The following is a 21,238-nucleotide window of genomic DNA, read 5'->3' on the forward strand; positions in this document are numbered from 1 at the left end:
ATGTTTGAGCATTTTGTTACTTCATTCAATACAAGAGCACACTGAAGTGTTTGCAGGTATTGTAAATGATCATGAGAAAGTGAAGGTGGAGTGGGTGAAATGATGATCCCATAGATTACAAATTATAATAAGAACTACTGTTTTTTTCATTTCACAGGCCCACAAAGGAACTTTACAGTTGCTACTTCAAGCAGCAGCAAGAAAAGAACACTTAGACAAAAGGACCTTTTGGAGTCATCTTAGTGACAGTCCAGAACAACTTTCCATTGTAAAAATATAACATAAAATTATGATAATGACTAAGGTATGTGAATTATGTTTAAAACTAGTTATGGTGACCCTCATAGTCTCCCTTACCATGACTCTAGACTGAAGTTAGCTTTTCTTAAATGGATTCTGACCACTCAATTTCATAATCAGGGCATAACAAGTTAATCATAGGGAATATGCTAAGTGTAGTTTGTACCATTTCCTCACTCGTTTTTTTTTTTTTAATTCAAACAGGTTTATATTGATATATACAAAATGAAGTCATAGATTTATTTTGTTGGAATTATTTGAGTGTAAAGGTCATTTCTCTTGAAAGTCTTGTGCCAGATCATCTCTTTCAAGCCTTGGAATGAAATAGAGTTAACCAGAGTTCATTGGCTAACTTTATTGATATAATACAGAAGTGGATGTTCACAGTCATCTATTGGATGGAACATAGGGCCCCTAATGGAGGAGCTAGAGAAAGTACCCAAAGAGCTGAAGGGATCTGCAACCCTATAGGTGGAACAGCAATATGAACTAACCAGTACCCCAGAGCTCGTGTCTCTAACTGCATATGTATCAGAAGATGGCCTAGTCTGCCATCACTGGAAAGAGAGGCCCATTGTTCTTGCAAACTTTATATGCCTCAGTACAGGGGAACGCCAAGGCCAAGAAGTGGGAGTGAGTGGGTAGGGGAACAGGGCAGGGGACTTTTGGGATAGCATTTGAAATGCAAATGAAGAAAATATTTAATACAAAATTGAAAAAAAAAAAGAAATGGAAAATCCAGTGTTAGGAGAGGAAGAAAAATGAATGAAACCTAAAGGAAATCTCAAATCATTGGGGTTGAGTTGACAAAGCCTAACAAAGGGGGAAGCTGAAGGGTGTTGGCAGAATTTGAGTATTTTTAGAATTTTTGTTGCATAGATCAGACCTTCTAGGAACTAAAAGAACTCAGGTTTAATTATAATAATGAACCAGGCCAAGAAAACCCACTGAGAAGTAGGGTCTAGACTCCTCCTTTCTTATAATATTTATAGGCTGTACATTATTATTCTTTTATCTTTTCTCTTAAAGGTGGGTCCGAATTTTACCCCAAATAACTGAGATTAATGAATGAGAGTTCTTCCATGGTGACATTCACAAAAGTAGAGCCCATAAGGTTAGAAATGCCATTTTGCAAGTTTCTGCTCCTCAAGATAATGAAAAGAGATTTGTTTTTCTTTTAGCTGATACAAAAAAATATCACAGAAGCAAAGCACCTCACATGTTATTTTTGGCATTAAGCGCAGAAGAAAAAAAAAAAGCTTAATGCACTCTCGTCTTCCTCATAACTTTGATGATGGGAATCTTTTCTGAAATATTTCTGACCCTCATCAGCCCAGTTCAGCAATATTGATGCTGGGCCTTCTGTCCGGTCTCAAGAAGTCATAGTAATATCTGGAGACTTAAACACTACACTGATAATGTGGACCAGACCATGCTGATAGGAACTAGTTGAACTTCCCTATAAGCATAGTAAAGAGTATTATACATGCCATATTCTCTACTAGTTTATTCTTCCACAGCATGTTTTACTATAAGTAAATCTTGCCTTGGGAAATTATTGCCAACACGCTTCTAGCCTTTTATAAGTTAAATTGGATCTAATTTGATAATGTGGAATTATTACCTATCAGTCTGAGAAGGAAAATATTCTTTGATAATACTTTATGTTATTGTGCATGGGGATGGCTTGGAAACGTAGAAATTATTTTGATGACAGTTTCCCGTTTAGTCATAATGTGACCCCAGGTGGGCTATGTGTGGCTTCTGTATCATCGTTGCCTGACGCAATGGTGGAACAGACGGCAACAATGTTATCTTCTCAAAATTCTTATAAACATGCAGAGTGATAAGTTATAAAGTTCCTCATATAGCAGATAACTATCAAATTTTTGTTACTATCTGGGCTTTGCTTTTTATTTGATGCCATTATGTAACACCATTTTTCTGATACTATCGAATCAATTTGCTGGCAGCCAATATTTAGAATGGTATCAAAAGAACTGCTAGAAGTTATGAAGACTGCATATTTTGCTCAAAACCTTTCTTTTTTTTGAAAGAACAAGCTTAATAGCTAGATCCTTTTCATCTGTCTCATAGCCAATTCTTTAAATGAAATTTTTTAGATATTTTCACAATCTTTCTTCAAATAATCCTCAGCATACGTTTTAATAACTTGAATTCACTTGTCAGATTATATGCTTCTGCTGAGTATCGACCATTTCTTGCTTTCTCATTTTGGTTATTTTATATGAACTAACACTCGATTCTTATCTCATAAAACCATCATTAATATTTTCATTTTGAACTTTTCTTCCCTAGTCCCATATGTAAAAATAAAATCAATATGGTGTGAATATGATGTATAGTAAAAACAAAATCTCGTTCATTGGGTTCATTTAAACTCTTGGTGCTTGCTATCTCCACTTCAGAAACTATTTCTCAATGACTCTATTTGCTGACAATTTGAATTCCCCAATAAATATCTAAAACACAATCACTTCTCCTCTTGCTCTATAAACCTCCACAATTAAAAAGTGAGGCATTTTTCTAATGCATTATTAAAGGTGTTAAATAGATTTACTAATTTATTTTTCCAGTTCCTAGTCAGTGTTTGCCTCCTACGGTTTTCATCAACAGAGCTGGGTGCTGATGTTGGAACAGCACTGTACTGTGAGTGAGAGGATATGAGAGACGGAACTGTTCCTTCTCTGCTCATTCGTTACACACGTGCTTCTCATGGCCAAGCGGCTCGTAAGGCTAACTCTCTGAGAACAGAAGTTGTGTTGAGAACCTCCTGGAACTATTGCACACCTAACACTTTTTCTACCCAAGAGGCTGATAGAAGCTATTTTGAATTTTTGCCGAATTGACACTTGCAACTCCTAGAGGCACATGCTGGTGTGGCTTATATTTGATTAGCAGATCACAGATCAGGTTCCTTGATTAGCACACCAAGTTTCCTTAGTTTCATTAACTTTCTTAGACAAAACTGGAAAAGTTGGATAATTTAGGATATTTTTAAAACCAATATAGAGAGCATATTATTAATTTTGTATTTAGGCAATGCTACCAGTTTAGCAAGATTCAGCTTCATTAAAGAATTTTAGAATTATTAACCCAAATAATTACTTAAATATTCCTAGTGGTTGAATTATATGCCCCCACTCCCAAATTTTGAAATCTTAAAACCATTCACACAAGGACAGCCATATTAAAAGCTTTAAAGCTGGAATCATGTCAAATCCTTATTATCTTAGATCCTTACTGCATACAATGGGTGTCCTTATAAAAACAGAAAACATGGGCCAGAATAAGTGACTCTGAAACTAGTAGCTTTCTTTGCAAGTGTAAGGACCTGGCTTTAAATCCATAGGACCCACATAAGGCTGAGCATGGTTCTATATGTTTGTAATCCCAGTGCTACTATGACAAGACAGGAGGAGCCCTCGAGTCTCTCTGGTCAGCTATCCTGATACATTCAGTGTAATGATAAACGAACAAAAAGGAGCCTGCCGACAGCAACTAACTTCTCTTAAGTTCCACATGCATACCTCCTTAGAGATGGACAGACACCACACAGACATGGTTAATCTCTCTCTTTCTCTCTCTCTCTCTCTCTCTCTCTCTCTCTCTCTCTCTCTCTCTCTCTCTCTCTCTCTCTCTCTCTTTCTCGGGGTGTGTATGTGTTTCTGTCTCTCTTTCACACACACACACACACACACACACACACACACACACACACTAGCATACACATAACTTGGACACAGACATAGTAGAAAAAAGACTAAGTAGCAAGCCAGAAGGAGAAAGGTGAATGGGTGTTGCAGTATTTTCTCTGTCCAATCACATGAGGGCCATGGCAGGCCTGTGATTGAACAGGTAAAGAGGGCGGAGGTAGGAGTTTGGAGGGCAGGGAGAGATAGAGAAGTAGGAGAGAAAGTGAGAAGCCAACATGGAGGCAGACAAACAGGAAGATGATCCTGATTCCACGTGGTTTTAAACAGTCACAAGTAGCTAAGATTTTTACAAGGTGAGAATAATTGGGTTAAAGCTTTATCTTTAACATTTGACTCTGAATTATTGTATTGGCATCGTGTAATTTGTGATCTTATTGTTAAACAAATCTTATTGGATAATTAAGCTTTATGATTCATGTTTCTACTGGGTAACTAGGTGTTGAGATGGCTGATTGTGGGGTGGGGGTTGGGGGGCGTTGGGTGGAAGCGAGATGAACTCGCTATCTGGGAGAGAGTAGCTTAGTGGTGAGAGCACACAAAGCGGGACCCCGCCTGGACAGAGTGTTGTGGTCCGCCAGTACTTGGCGGGCTGACCTTTTTAATATTTCCCGCATCAAATGGGTACAGGAGCCAGGCTGCCCTAAGCTAAGAAGCACCTGGAAGTATCAAAATCCAGATAAAGCAATGGAACTTTTCCTTTTCCTCAGCAACAATGTGTCCTGTTGATACCTTTATTTTGAGCATCCAGCTTGCAGAAATGTGAGAATCCATTTCCTGGTTTCTAAGGCACCCAGTTTTGAGTACTTTATTGTGGAAAAACGAAGACAGAGGAAAAGCCAACAGTCACTTTACTTGCCTGTTAGTATATCATGGGATCTGGCAATGGAAAAGTAGCTTTATGGGTCCACTTTAACTGAATCAGTCCTTTACCATCATGAGTCTCTATCTTCAGTCCTATTTCGGTAATACAGTTATTGAATATTTATTGGACATGTCTATGTATTTACCACTCTCATCACTGTTAATATTAAAGCATTAGTAACTTTATTGCCCTGATTAATTTTATTCACATAATTATGCTTTGAAATTATAATCCCTATTTTTAAGCATAAATAAAAGAAGTTTGTCCATGTCATCAATTCAAGCACACAAAGACTACTTGAAGTGACCATGTTCTCTGTGACTACACATTGATCTGGGAACATTAATTTTGTTTGTTTCTGTTAAACACTGGGTCATATACTGTAGCCCAAACTGTCTTGAAATTCACAGTGATCCTCCTGACTCAACCTCTCAAGACTTGGCATGAGATGTAAGAGCCTCCAAACCAAACTTAATCATTACCTGTGTGCTGCCACCACGGGTCCATGCCTCACTTTCTGATCTTCCACAAGACAATGGATCTGACTTCATCCCTTACTACTGAGTATTGTTTTGTGTATCAACTTTCTAAGTCCACAGCCATGATCACAGTATTAACTTATCTAGAACATCACTTGTGCTACAACCTTCTATAGAATAATAGACCTATCACCATTAGACATGACCTTTGAAGGTCCCTGTCATCTATTTTGCTGTCTTTAGATATTTTAAAGAAATAAACCACATTAATGAGGTTAGGAAACAGTAAGAGCGTAGACATATCATGACTTACTTTTCGGATTTTGTCCTCTTCATAAATGGTTCTTCATCTAGATTCACATCAGATATTCAGCTATTAATTTATATAAATTCTCTAAATGTTAGAAAAATGCAAGATATTTGTCTTTCAGAAATATTACAATCTTTATCTGAATAATGCTTATTTGTCTGATTTTGTTTGTTCTTCCTCTTTCGTGTGTGTGTGTGTGTGTGTGTGTGTGTGTGTGTGTGTGTGTATGTATATGTTTTGCTTGTGGTTTTGTGTCAGGATATGACATTATAGACCAGACTACTTTGAAAACTAACTATGAACTAACTACTGGTCTCCAATTCATGGCAATCTCTTTGCCTCAGCTTTTTGAGTTGGGGAATTACAGGAATGAAACATTCCTGAACTTCCTATCTCTTTTTTGAGCCACGCTTTTTTGCAGGTGCAGAATAACCATGTTCATTCTTCCTCTTGCCATTCATCCTTGCTTCCTTCCTCTGCAGTGCACTTTCTCTCCCTGGTACCATCATCTTCCTCTCTTATACCTACCCACCAGCCACTGCATAGCTACCTGTCCCAATACTTGAATGATAAATTCTGTCAGAGTCTCACTATTCAGCTTTTTTATCTCTGAATCTTCTAAGCCTTTTCTGATTTTCCTTCCCTACCTAGTCATTCAAGAGCATGTGCCTGCCTCTTCTCTGTTTTGGTGGTGCTGGTTGGTTGGTTGGTTGGTTGGTTGTTTAAACCTTAGCATTTGCATTAGGGTTTGATGTGCAGTGGAGTTGCTTGCATTTTGATTCTATTCCACAGAGAATGTGAACTACATCATATCAGCTGGTGGCTTATGTAGTGACCGGACTGAAGCAGCATCTTAGTCTGAAACTGATGAAAGAATGAATGCATGAATTGCTGAATAGATGAGCAACTGATTTGACACATACTGAAGGAAAGGCCTACAATTACCACAGGAAATGCAGGTTGAGAAAAATACCAGACCTATGAAAATATCCTAAACTCACTATCTAGTGCTTTGAAACAATGAATAGTAGCACAAACTATAATCATCTCAAGAATCCAAATGTAGGGAGAGTGTCACATAGCTGTGAGTAATAGCATAGACAACAGATCCTTACTCAAGCCTACTAATTGGGAGGAAAGACACAACATGCTTTTGAAAAGGATGGTAAAGGTCAGTTGATTTTATAAGGTAATTTCCCTTTCCACTCCTCTCTGAAAATCCTTCTATATACACGAGCCCTGCTCCTTTTCAAATCCATGGCCTCTTGCCATTGTGTGTGTGTGTGTGTGTGTGTGTGTGTGTGTGTGTGTGTGTGTGTGTGTGTGTCTTTCTAAAGACATAAAAGCAATCTGCTCAATCTGTGTAATGCTACTAGTATACACCTTTTCATGGCTGATTATTTGATATTGGATAACAAGTTGGTATGCTCTTCTTCATGGGAGACTATTTATTTGGCTCTCAGTTTTTCTTAGTTTCCTATAGTTCTTTGTGCAGGGATAAGGCCTTGGGGTTTTTCTTCATCCACATGTCTATTGTAAAGTGGTAAATAATATAATTATATTATAATTTCAAAAATAATAAAAGAATACAAAGGGAATTTTAAAAGCAGATGAATTATAAATAGAAATCTCTACATCAAAAATTATATATGCCTTTACTTATAAAAGTATTCATGAACAAGGATCCCAGTCACAGCAATAGATTAAATAGATATAAAAGTAGATAACAGCAGGAATTTTATAGAGATGATTCTGTTAAGCATTTGATTTTTATCTTAGAATTTATAAGGTTCCTATTAAAGGAAAGAGCAATGCCTGTATCAGTAGCTTGGACCACACACTCCACGGGGCTGACCTGTGTCTGACTCACTCACTGTGGTAGCCACCGTTGAGCCCTTTATCCACAGAGTACAACCCGTACCAACTTCTCTTCACCATTTCCCTTTTCATTATACCATTTATCCTCTTACCCAGGCAAGAAATTATGAATTGCTATCCCACCCCCTCCCTCCAGCAATCTCTCAGCATGGTCATTAATAAACAACTCTGCTGAATGTACTTCTAGAATTCAATTTTGGGAACTGATGTACTTTCCCCCGTTATCACAATGCTTGTTCAGGTCAGAGTCATTATTCATTTGCGCCATGGCAAATTATTCCCTCTGCTTCTCACTATTCTCCTGGAATAAATTCTTCAAATTAGAACCACATGAGTAAGTGCTGTGCTTTGAATTATATCCCTAAAAAAAAAAAGGTTATCATCTGTTTCTAACTCATAGTATTGGTGAATGTGAACTTTGCTTGAACACAATTAGGGTTATTAAGAGGCCACTCTGGTTTAGAGTCAGTCCTAACCCTGGGATTTGCATCACTCTGCAGAAATTTACAAATGGAGACAAATGTAAGAATGAAATGTATCGAAGGTAGAGTCAGGATGCATCTACAGAACAGATGGAAAAAGATTGCCTATCACATCAGATACTAGAAAGGCTGTCATACAGAACCTTCAGCAAAAACATAACCCTGCCTACTAGCAGGCTGTGTTATTTTACATCTTGAGTCTCAGAAGTGTCATGTTTTAAAGGCTTGTTCTAAGACCATTGTCCAATTCAGATATAAACATCTAATAGGAGGTTTTCCAGTAATTGGTGATGTATTCTTGAAGAAGGTAATAGGACCTCACACTCCTTTTCGGCTTTACTCCCAGTCACAGGGGTAAGAATTTTGCTCTTTCAATTTCTCAAGTCATCCTGGGCCACCACATGCCCAAAGCAACTTTCCACCTGTTATGAGCTCGAATTTCTAAAACCGTGAAACAAAGCAAATAAATCAGTTGCTTTTATAAATACTTGTCTCAGGAATTTATTTCCAATCTTCCAAAGCTAACAACCACACCTTGATTTTATATTTCTACCCTCAAAACAGCCAGAATATTTCCCAATTGTGTTAGGCCTCTGAGCTTGTAGTTACTTGTTGAAGAATCCCCAGGAAAGTAATAGAATACACAAACAAAAATACTTCGATTATCCTCAGCTACTCAACATCTTTCTCTGATGATCTTCATAGACTTGAGCTTATTCTTTTTTTCTGGAAGCCTAGAGAAGCCTGTGATCTGGGTCCTGCCTAACTTGGAATTAATCTCTTGAAAACTTCCCTTTCACAGTTTGCCACACTTCAGAGATCAAAAACGTTTCCTTTTCCTTCACTTCGAGACTCTCATACATGCACAATTTTTTTCTAAGCATCTCCTTTTCTCTTTCTCTCCCATCACCATAATTACTATTATATATCTCTTATATTCTCATTCTACCATAGAAGCCCTCTTAAAATATTTATCTCACTTAGGCTCCCATGCTATAATAATATGCCACACATTTTATTCTACATATTAAATTAATTTTCTCCAGGAGTTTGTTTGTCTGAAGATTGCAGATTCCCAAGGAGAGAATTGTATCTTTTCTGTGGTTTTCCACTGTATTTCTCATATTCATCTAACATAATGTTTATAGTGAACACTATTATGATTTCTCTATAAACACTACAAAATCATCACTAATAATAATAATAAAGACTTAATAACTATTGAGGACATATGTATAAAAGGAATTCTTTAAATGATTTTTTTTTAAAAAATATGGTGCTTCCTTTAATCCTCTTATCTAGAAGTACCCAGAGAAGAATCAGCACTATTTCTGGGGAAGCTGGAAGTAAAGAGAATTTTAGAGTGATTGAAATACCAATGCAAGGTCAAATTGTTTTGAGCTAATAGGAATGAGAGCTCGTTCTGTTTCCTTACGAATTCAAAAGGCTGTATTCTTAATGATTTGCTCTTTAAATATTTGTTGATATACAAATAGAGGGAGCAACACAAATAAAGGTCAGGTGTTGAAATTAACACAACTGTGTTTGAGCAGAGAAGAGTTAGAGATTTAACTTTCAGTGATAAAATGAAAAGGGGAAGGCTGTTGTACATTAAATGTGGAGGAAGCAGCAAATTTGAAGAAGATTGATGAGGTCCTGTGATTTGAAAGAAAGCAGGCAGAGGAAAAGGTGTATTCATTACTAGTAGTAAATAAAACTTTATTCCTACGGATGACGCCAATTTAAAAAAACAAGCAAGCAAAAGAACCCATGGAATGGTGGTTGTATTCTCCAATATGTAGCAAATTATTGATATTTTCTCCAAATTTTAAACTTCTTTAGAGAGGTAGGAAAGAACTATATAGTGCATCTATAGCATGTATGTAGAACAGCTTAAACTTGATGATCATTCATGATTAAATTTCTAAAATTAAATAACATAAATGTACCACCGACAAAAACATTTATATTTTGCATTTTATATCTTTTAGCATGATATCCATGAAAAATAAATGTCAGTTTTAACATTGGAGAAAATTTACGTAACAGCATACCACACATACACATATGAGCAACACTAAATGGACTAATTTGTTGAATTTGTGTGTGTGTGTGTACACCCATGTAACAATTCTAATTAATAAAAACAGGACATGAATTTAAAAGGAGTGAGAAGGACCTAGGAAAATTTGGAGAAAAAAAAAGGGGGTAAAAAAAATGAAATACAGTAGTGACTCATGAAATTTGTAAAAACATAATAAAATTCACTTTTAAAAAAACACAGATACATAGCAGAAAATTGATTCAATTTTATGTGATCTCAGAATACTCTGTGATGACAGCAGGAAGACTAACAAGCATGGAAGTTACAGATGGGGAACAAAGACTAACACAGGAGATCACAGTTCTAAGGACTCACTGATTACCTAAAATCAATAATCAAAAGAGGCTAAGAATAAGTGAGGATCAGTAATCAGGTATCAGATTCCGTGTCTGACTAGAGCTTCGGGATAAAGCAGATTTGAGACAGCAGCAACTACTGAAACTATCGAGTATTTGAGTAAATGGGAAATGATGAAGATAAAACAGGGAAAAATTAATAGAAATATTCTGAACCTGGAGTAGAAGCATTTACATCTTCTCTATGAATAAAGAAAGCTGATGCGACTCACATTTCCTCAGACTGTTCTGACATGTACTCTGGATCTACACAGACCAGAGCCACATACTGGATGAGAAAGAAAAAAAAAAATAATAAGATACTATGTTTGGAGAAAATACCTTCTTGATAGGATACTTGTAAAAGAGGTAGGAACTCTGGTCCAGATGTAAAGAAATAAATTAAAGACTAAGTTAAAGACTAACCTCAACCCATGTTCTGCCCAGTAAATATTTGCATTTATTATTTGCCAACTACTGGCAAGTATATTACCAAAGAACTGAGATAAATGTAAACACACATATGAAGCAAAATGGCCATGTGACGAGTTCACCAGGTGTTCACTTGTCATTTCAAAAGACTTTATGGTAAGAGTGGATCTGGCCTGAGGCGGGAGAGGTAGTTAGGCTGTAGAGAGGAATGTGGAAGAAGTAACCCCGAAGGTGGTAAAGTTAAAGAATAAAATGTAAGACATAGAAAAGATTTGAGAATGAGATACTATGATGGTTAACAGGGGAGGGGAAGGGGCTAGTAGTAGACACTATGAAAAAATTAATAGCCTATGCTAAACAGAAGTGGAGCTGTTACAAGAAAACCTGATGGACAGGTGAAGAAAAGCGGGAGGGCTGATAACACTGGAGATGTTTCAGCTTTGGTTAATCTGAGACCTGGGGTATGATGAGATAGAAAAGTATACTGGGGGCCTGGGGACACACTTCAGTGAGCAAAGTGCTTACCTGCTGCTGTGTGAACATGAATTCAATCCTCACACACATGTTATTAAAGAAAACCAGTGTGGTGGCACACGCTTTTCATTTCAGAACTGGGAAGGCAGAAACATGGAGACTCAGAGCTACTTCATAATACCTGTCCTGTGACAAACCCTGACCCCAAAACCTGGTGTATTAGAAATAACAACCAGGTAGTCCTCTGATATTTACATCACACATGTGTGCATACAACTGCACACATGTTCACTCAAACACAAACACTAGAGCACACACACACAGTTTTGAGGACACTCTAAGTAATAATATCCCGGGTAATAGAGTCAGTCTTTTTTCTATAAAAACAAGCCAAAACAAAACAACAACAACATTTTACAAGATGTAAGTTAATTCTAACCAGATAGATAAAGTAACTAACTTTAATTTATAGTTTATGAAGGTGATTTATTGAGTGTATAAAAATATATCTGAGCAATATTTCTCCATTTATATTATCGACACAAGTAACTGACTGGGAATAAAGTGAAAACCTGCTTTGAAGGAAATACTTCTTGTATTAAAATTATAGGCTACAATTTTCAACAAGAGCCTTCTACAACTCTATACACTTGTTTCATGGTGTTGTGATTAATAATGGTATTTTCTTTTTTAAAATCCATCATCATTACTATTTTCAGTATGTCACTTTACCAGTGTTGCAAATACGGCCATTGTGGTTTCTTCCGATTTGATGATAGAAATATTTAATAAGGATGTATTGCTCTTTGAGTAGGCTGTGCAAGAGTCATTAACTGTGACTAATATGCTACCCTCAAGATGTGCTGGAACAGGCTCATTAATCACATCAAATTGGTGCTAAAGACATTGTGTACATAGGCAGTGTGTGAGTGTGTGTGTGTGTGTGTGGTCACTTATGAAACACCTTTGAAGTTAAAGGACAGAGACAATGACTTAATTAAACTCTACCCATTGTTGACTTTTTCCCCACCCCGAAATATCAAACACCAGTGCAGTATCCTAACAGCTGTTCTCCCAAGCCTGCATTTGTAAATGCTAAGTGGCATGAAGCCATTCAAGCAAACAGAGGGTGAACTCCACCTGGTTCTCTCTCCCAGCTTCAGTGAGAGAGAAGCAGTTTGGTTTCTGCAGTCCTCTCATGCTGTGACAAGTCATAAAAAAAAAAGTACTGGCTAAAGTGACTACAGATGTTATGTGAAATAGCCAGTATGTTTTCCACCTGTCTGTGTTTGCCTAAGGGGTCAGGGACAATCAAATTAAAGCAATATGCAAGATGTGACAGATGTTTGTCCTATTGAGATAAATCTGAGCCAGTTGCAGAAAGGTAGAATAGATGTAATACAGAAAACAATACACAGACATCACTTGAAGGGGTGTCCTGAGAATAATACCATTTCCAAATAAAGATCCATTGTTTTATGCCCTTCCCTTCTAATTAGACCTATAATTGGACACTTTATAGTCCCTCGTGGAAGCATAATTAGTCATTCCTTTTATAGCAGAGTAATTTGTTGGGAGTTAGGATGTTGAAGCAGAAGAAGGGTCATTTTGGAGACATTTTATCTCCTTCTAACACAACAGGTAATGCCAGGAATTGTAATCTACTTTGTTGGAAGAACTTCGGCGACTGTTTATCCATCAAATTAATGTCCTTGGATCTATCTCGTGTTTCTCTTTCAACAGAGGGAGCACTTTCTGCCCCTTCTGAGGCTGGTGGCAGCTGATGAAATGGCCTTTCAATAACTTATTGACTGCACCATCACAAGCATGTCAAGATCAGGGAAAAAGAAGTTAGATGTGACATTATGATTATATAAGTCTTGAAACAAAGCACTCACCTGGACATTTTCCCTCTGTGTCACACTAGCTTGATTTCGCTTGTCAAACACAAAATAAATGGCTTTTGGCAAAGTTTTCTTCTGATCTTTATCTTTCTGTTCATATCTGAAAATACTTTGTGTTTCGAAATACCAGCCACTGCCCCTAAAAATTATTAGACTTTAAAAATACAAGGTGGTCAATGACACTATAAAATCAATCAACCAAAGGACATTAACTCTTTTGAAGGTTGAAAAATTTTGCAGGACATGATGAAATAGTTTTTTGGTTTTGGTTTTGGTTTTTTTTTTTTTTTTTTTTTTGCGTTCTGTGCAAAGGATGATCTGTATCAATTCATACCATGTGTAAATACCTTCAGGGACATATCAGAGGTTTGTGTATTTTTCACTTATGGCAAGGACCTATTATGATTTTTTGGCTATATTGTTCCTTATTTAATTGCTATAGTGTGACACATGAGTCTGAACTCACACAGTCCATTGCTGGTCTAAGTTACTGCCAAACACAGGATGATTTAGATGGCAGTCTCTGTGGCTATTGTAAGGCCAATGGAAATTACAGGAACCATTTTTCTTCCTCTACTGAGGTTTCCAAACTCTCAATCACAAGGCAAGTCAGGCACACAAGCTTAATGGAGATTTGGAAGCCTGCTGTTTGTTACAGCTTTACTTCTTGCACATGTAGGAACATGTGTGTAAACTCTGGTCTTTTGTGGTAATCATCTATAAGAGGTCATTTTTAAGCATTGTCAGTGTCTAAGAAATCTATCACTTGGAAATCTTAAGTGTATCAATTCTTTAAAACGTGCCTTGATTGATTTGTAGTTCCTTGCCATTTTTCTTTCTTTCTTTTTTTTTTAATTACGAATTTTCCTCAATTACATTTCCAAAGCTATCCCAAAAGTCCCCCACACACACCCCCACTCCCCTACCCACCCATTCCCATTTTTTGGCCCTGGCGTTCCCCTGTACTGGGGCATATAAAGTTTGCCTGAGCAATGGGCCTTTCTTTCCAGTGATGGCCGACTAGGCCATCTTTTGATACATATGCAGCTAGAGTCAAGAGCTCTGGGGTACTGGTTAGTTCATATTGTTGTTCCACCTATAGGATTGCAGATCTCTTTAGCTCCTTGGATACTTTCTCTAGCTCCTCCATTGGGGACCCTGTGATCCATCCAATAGTTGACTGTGAGCATCCACTTCTGTGTTTCCTAGGCGCGGGCCTAGTCTCACAAGGGACAGCTATATCATGGTCCTTGCAACAAAGGCTTGCTAGTGTATGCCATGGTATCATCATTTGGAGGCTAATTATGGGATGGATCCCTGGATGTGGCAGTCTCTAGATGGTCCATCCTTTTGTCTCAGCTCCAAACTTTGTCTCTGTAACTCCTTCCATGGGTGATTATTTCCAATTCTAAGAAGGAGCAAAGTGTCCACACTTTGGTCTTCGTTCTTCTTCAGTTTCATGTGTTTTGCATCTTGTACCTTATATCTCGCTATACTAAGTTTCTGGGCTAATATCCACTTATCAGTGAGTACATTTCATTTGAGTTCTTTTGTGAAACTCAGGATGATGCCCTCCAGGTCCAACCATTTGCCCAGGAATTTCGTAAATTCATTCTTTTTAATAGCTGAGTAGTACTCCATTGTGTAATTGCACCACATTTTTTTGTATCCATTCCTCTGTTGAGGGGCATCTGGGTTCTTTCCAGCTTCTGGCTATTATAAATAAGGCTGCGATGAACATAGTGGAGCATGTGTCCTTCTTACCGGTTGGGACATCTTCTGGATATATGCCCAGGAGAGGTATTGAGGGATCCTCTGGTAGTACTATGTCCAATTTTCTGAGGAAATGCCAGACTGATTTCCAGAGTGGTTGTATGAGCTTGCAATCCCACCAACAATGGAGGAGTGTTCCTCTTTCTCCACATCCTCTCCAGCATCTGCTGTCACCTGAATTTTTGATCTTAGCCATTCTGACTGGTATGAGATGGAATCTCAGGGTTGTTTTGATTTGCATTTCTCTGATGATTAAGGATGTTGAACATTTTTTCAGGTGTTTCTCAGCCTTTCGGTATTCCTCGGGTGAGAATTCTCTGTTCAGCTCTGAGCCCCATCTTTTAAGGGGGTTATTTGATTTTCTGGAGTCCACCCTCTTGAGTTCTTTATATATGTTGGATATTAGTCCCCTATCTGATTTAGATAAAGATCCTTTCCCAATCTGTTGGTGGTCTTTTTGTCTTATTGACGGTGTCTTTTGCTTTGCAGAAACTTTGGAGTTTCATTAGGTCCCATTTGTCAATTCGATCTTACAGCACAAGCCATTGCTGTTCTATTCAGGAATTTTTTCCCTGTGCCCATATCTTTGAGACTTTTCCCCACTTTCTCCTCTATAAGTTTCAGTGTCTCTGGTTTTATGTGAAGTTCCTTGATCCACTTAGATTTGACCTTAGTACAAGGAGAGAGGAATGGGTCGATTCGCATTCTTCTACATGATAACAGCCAGTTGTGCCAGCACCATTTGTTGAAAATGCTGTCTTTCTTCCACTGGATGGTTTTAACTCCCTTGTCGAAGATCAAGTGACCATAGGTGTGTGGGTTCATTTCTGGGTCTTCAATTCTATTCCATTGGTCTACTTGTCTGTCACTATACCAGTACCATGCAGTTTTTATAACAATTACTCTGTAGTAAAGCTTTAGGTCAGGCATGGTGATTCTACCAGAGGTACTTTTATCCTTGAGAAGACATTTGCTATCCTAGGTTTTTTGTTATTCCAGATGAATTTGCAGATTGCTCTTTCTAATTCGTTGAAGAATTGAGTTGGAATTTTGATGGGGATTGCATTGAATCTGTAGATTGCTTTTGGCAAGATAGCCATTTTTACAATGTTGATCCTGCCAATCCATGAGCATGGGAGATCTTTCCATCTTCTGAGATCTTCTTTAATTTCTTTCTTCAGGGACTTGAAATTTTTATCATACAGATCTTTGACTTCCTTAGTAAGAGTCACGCCAAGATATTTTATATCATTTGTGACTATTGAGAAGGGTGTTGTTTCCCTTGCCATTTTTCTTAATTGCTTGTTAGCCGTCAGGCCCTGTACTATGCCTGAAAATACCTCAATGTCTGTGTTTTGCCGGGACTGAAAAGATGGAATTACCTTACTAATGACGATTTAGTTAAAACAAACAAACAAACAAACAAACAACAACAAAAATACTCTGTTTCTCTCCCTCAGTCCCAGCATATAAATCATGAGTGACCTCCTTGACTGTGCATAGAAGATTCTCAACTTTTCAGGCACTATTAGTGAACATGGAAAAAGTTGGAGCATTGGGATAACTATGCCCCTCATCTCCCCCCAAATAAACTGCATGGAGTGGAAAGATGGAGGCGCCTCAGGCTAAAGAGAATGCTAGGAGCACTAACAGATCCTTGTTCTGCCAAACAAGTCTGTCAGTCACACGGCATGCAGGACGATGTGCCTGCCAACACAAATGAAATGGATGGTCTCATTTAACAAGCACTAATCAGCTAACTGAGGTGGAAATTTCAGTTAGATTGTGCTGATGTGTATACATTGACAATAGGTTAATTTCTAGGGCAGTTCAAGCATTAGGAAACTCCTCGGCTAATAATGTGGCTGATTTGAGTGTTGTGTGTGTTCTTCACGTTTGAGAGGACACTGCAGGCTCAAAACACAGACTGGAAGGGTTGGGAAACTATTTGTCCCCTCCCCTTAAAGTGACAAAAAAAAATAACACATGCACAAAAACTCCTAAGATTTCTGGAATCATTTCACTCATATTAAACTATTACACTAAACACTTAAATCAAAACTTATTTTTTAATTACCCTTTAGTGTATAAAATGAGCTTATACTTTGCTGTGTAAGTGGTTGTTTATTTTTGTTGCTTGTTTCCATACAACAACATTATATTGAAACCTTAAGATTCGGTTCAGACATATTATATACTTAGACTTTGGTTGTTGTATGGAAGTTACAGCTAGAAGTCGGTCTGTGTAATATCATATGTACATGGTTCATCTAAGTCCTGAGATTATGAAAATTTCTTTCTTAAAATTGTGAGTATCCTGCTTTCATGACCTGGAGCCAGCACTCCTGCCTACCTCCAGTGGAGAGGGATAAGTGGGGAGGCCATTTCTCCTTTGCTCACACCACCCAACTGAGACAAGGGGCAGGAACAGATCTCTCAAGTTTAGTTAGGGATGGTGCCAGAGCTGGGGGGGGGGGGGGGAAGGGCTATACTGTGTGACACTCTGTGACACACTTCAGCTTCCACAAGTTTTTTTTCACTCTTATTTATTTTATTTTATTTATTTTATTTTGTGGGTGAAAGTTGCAAGAGTGGAGGATAGATATGGAGTTATAGGGAGATGACTGAGATTCGGTTTCATGATGTCATATTCACAAAGAATCAATAAAAATGTATTAAAATGAGTAATTGTCAAAACTAATGCCTATTTACCGACAAAAACTATAGAATGAGTGGATTCAAACTTAATAAACTGAATAAATAGGATAGCTATATTGTCATATTAAAGGAAGAATAAAGTTTATATGTAAGTTGGCTATGTTTACTAAATCCAGAGTTTTCTACTTAAAGGATTGTATACCCACAATGGAAAGATTAAGGAAAACCAACAGTGTAGTCACTTCAAAGTTTAACTACTAAAAGTAACTACCAACTTGAATTTCCTGGAATAATATTATCCATATGTGTATTTGTGTGATTATATTTTAAATAAACTAGAGTATGCCTAAAATTAATGGCTGTTCCTAATAAAATAACTAGCTCTGTAAAGCTATATATTATTCACAGTTTTATCATTATTTTGATTTGAAAATCTTAATTCATTTAACTACAAAAAAGTAAAATTCCTGAAATTTTTTTTCTTCAACTCAGAGACAAACTCTTCCAAGATATTGGCCATGAAGTGAATGGACACAGAGAAATTGCTTTATAACAGCCCAGAATATTCCCCCAGATGTTCTAAACATGTTGTTGCCCAGGTGCCCACCAGTTGTGGTGATAAAAGTCTTGCTGCTTGTTACTACTGGACAGTTGGAAAATATACCCATGCACATAGAAACAGCAATTAAAAATATGCAATATTGCCAGCCTGGCAGACAAAACTGGCAGAGAAAAAAATCATGGGCAGTAACAGAACATAAAAGTGTAATTGACATTTCATATTTTAGTTGTCAGTGATCATGTGAGCCTTTGAGTACAAATAATTAATATACATAGCAGGGTCATAAGGGAAAACAAAGGTTAAAGTATAAAACCTGTGTAAGGTGGGGTCAGTAATTCTAGTCATGGTAAATAGCTACACCCTGACTTGCTCTGTTTGATACTTAAGATATAAGACGTTTCAAAAGTTTTAAAATTTTGAATCTAAAGGTTATATATGTTTAGGATTATAGAATTATAATTTTTAATATTATTTTTATTTTCTTAGCAATGCTTATGAAAATAATAAATGTATATATTTTCCAGTTATGTGGAAAATATTATGCTCCAGAATAAAATGATTATGAGAAAGTTTGATGATGAATTTTTGTTTTTATAATCCAAAAAAGGAAAAGGTTGATGGAGCATTGTCTTTTCAGATTGGCCATTGTGAACAAAGCTAAATACTTAATAGATTATTGAAATGACTTTATTACTAGAGTCTGACACTACAGGGTTTCAATTTTTGTTGAGTGGTTTGTTTGGAAAGTAGAAAAGTTATTTAGACTAAAATTTAGGTCAGATTTTAAGAACAAATTCAGGGTTTAATTAATTATTCATATTACAGCACTGGGGTAATCAGTTAAACCCCCCTTTTTTTAAACATTCCCTACACCAGTTCCAAACTGCAAAGCCTATGAAGCTATAAATAAATTTTACTGACACATTTTATTTGCTGTTCTTTTGACTGAAAAAGCCATATGTGTGTGTATGTATGTTTTAGATGATATAGATATAGATATAGATGATAGAGATAGAGATAGAGATAGAGATAGAGATAGAGATAGAGATAAAGATAGAGATAGATAGAGATAGATAGAGATAGATAGAGATATAGATGATATAGATATATAGATAGATAGATATAGATATAGATATAGATGATATAGAGATAGATATAGAGATAGAGATATAGAGATGATTCCTTGTTCTCTTTTCCTTTAATGATTTCCATTTATTTCTTGAAAAAACAATTGAAAAATGAGAAGTATAGCAGCCTTGTTGTAATATAAGATGGTAGAGGTGTCTGTTAAGGACTGATGAGGACTCTGGTGTTGACATAATTGATACTCTGTGCCAACCTTAGATTGGAGATATGCAAACTTTTTATAAGACCAATTGTTATGTTTTATGCTCTTATTTGTATAGTTCCTATTATTCTCTGCTTAAATCGTGCCTAAATTATCAGTGTCTTATATCATTTTGTTATCTATCATGACATAATATTTACTACTAGGTTTGGAATGCCACAAACAGAGGCACACACACTCATCCTCAGGTAAAAAAAAAAAAAAAAAAAAGATTTAAAAGCTGTTGTATTTCTGTTGCAACACTAGTTAATGTCACTGCAGTATAAAGAACAGAGAGGAGAAGGAAGGGAACAGAGAAGCATTGTGCAGAAGGAGAGTTGTGCTACAAGAACTCACCCCACTAGAGAACTCAGAGAAATGATATTGATTTTGCCAATGATTAGACACAAGAGAGGGTTTGCTTATCATCTGTCATTCACCATTATTATTTTGAGTTGTATATTCAAGGTAGTTACTTGTAAGCATTCACTGCTTCCTGGAGAATGGTAGTAGTAGCGGCAGTGATAGTAGCAGTAATATAATCTCAAGTTGAAATAACAAGGAATCATGAGAACAATTAGCATTCAGATGAAGATGTCCATAACAAATACCTAGGAAAAGACAGTAAAAACATCTGCTAGGGCTGAAGAGAGTCGCATGGTTGCCAAGGAACAGCCTCATCTTAGAGAGAGGTTCCCCGAGGGAAGGGACATTTGAGAATGGCTTAAAGAATGACTCAAAGTCAAACTGTGGAGTACTAGCTGACAGTCTATGTTCTGCTTGAGAAAGCTTTCTCTGAAGATCCCCAGGCAACTGAACCATATAGCTCAGCTCTCTTATCTCATAAATTGACATTCAGTGACCGGAGCCCTCTGCTGCTGCTGCTGCTGCTGCTGCTGCTTCTTCTTCTTCTTCTTCTTCTTCTTCTTCTTCTTCTTCTTCTTCTTCTTCTTCTTCTTCTTCTTCTTCTTCTTCTTCTTCTTCTTCTTCTTCTTCTTCTTCTTCTTCTTCTTCTTCTTGTTTTTGGTTTTGTTTGGTTTTTTTGGTTTTTTGGGTTTTTTTGGGTTTTTTGGTTTTTTGATTTTTTGGTTTTTTTGGTTTTTTTGGTTTTTTGTTTTTTTTTAGTTTTTGGTTTTTGGTTTTTTGGTTTTTGTTTTTTCGAGACAGGGTTTCTCTGTGCAGTCCTGGCTGTCCTGGAACTCACTCTATAGACCAGGCTAGCCTCAAACTCAGAAATTTGCCTGCCTCTGACTCCCAAGTTCTGGGATTAAAGGTGTGTGCCACCATGCCTGGGTGAGCCCTCTGCTTCTTAGAAAAGGACCTGCAAGCACACTTTTTTTTTAAACATTGCAAATGAACTCAGAGACCTGCCTGCCTTTATAAGCACAGTCAATAAGTTTAACTAGGTGGAATCCCATCTTGAAATTACCATTTCCACTATGCATGGCCCTGGGTCTAAACTTGCTGTGTCCCAGGCTAACCTTGAACTCGGGAATCTGCTTGCCTTTGTATCTTTCTGACAAGCTGGCATACAGTGCAGCTGCCTCTGTTCTTTCCCCTCCATGAAGACCCTCGTATAATTCATATTGCATCCTTATATTTTGCATAGTTAAGAAGTTTT

This window comes from Mus musculus, chromosome 16 (genome assembly GCF_000001635.26).
Source record: "Mus musculus strain C57BL/6J chromosome 16, GRCm38.p6 C57BL/6J".
Taxonomy (NCBI): Eukaryota; Metazoa; Chordata; class Mammalia; order Rodentia; family Muridae; genus Mus; species Mus musculus.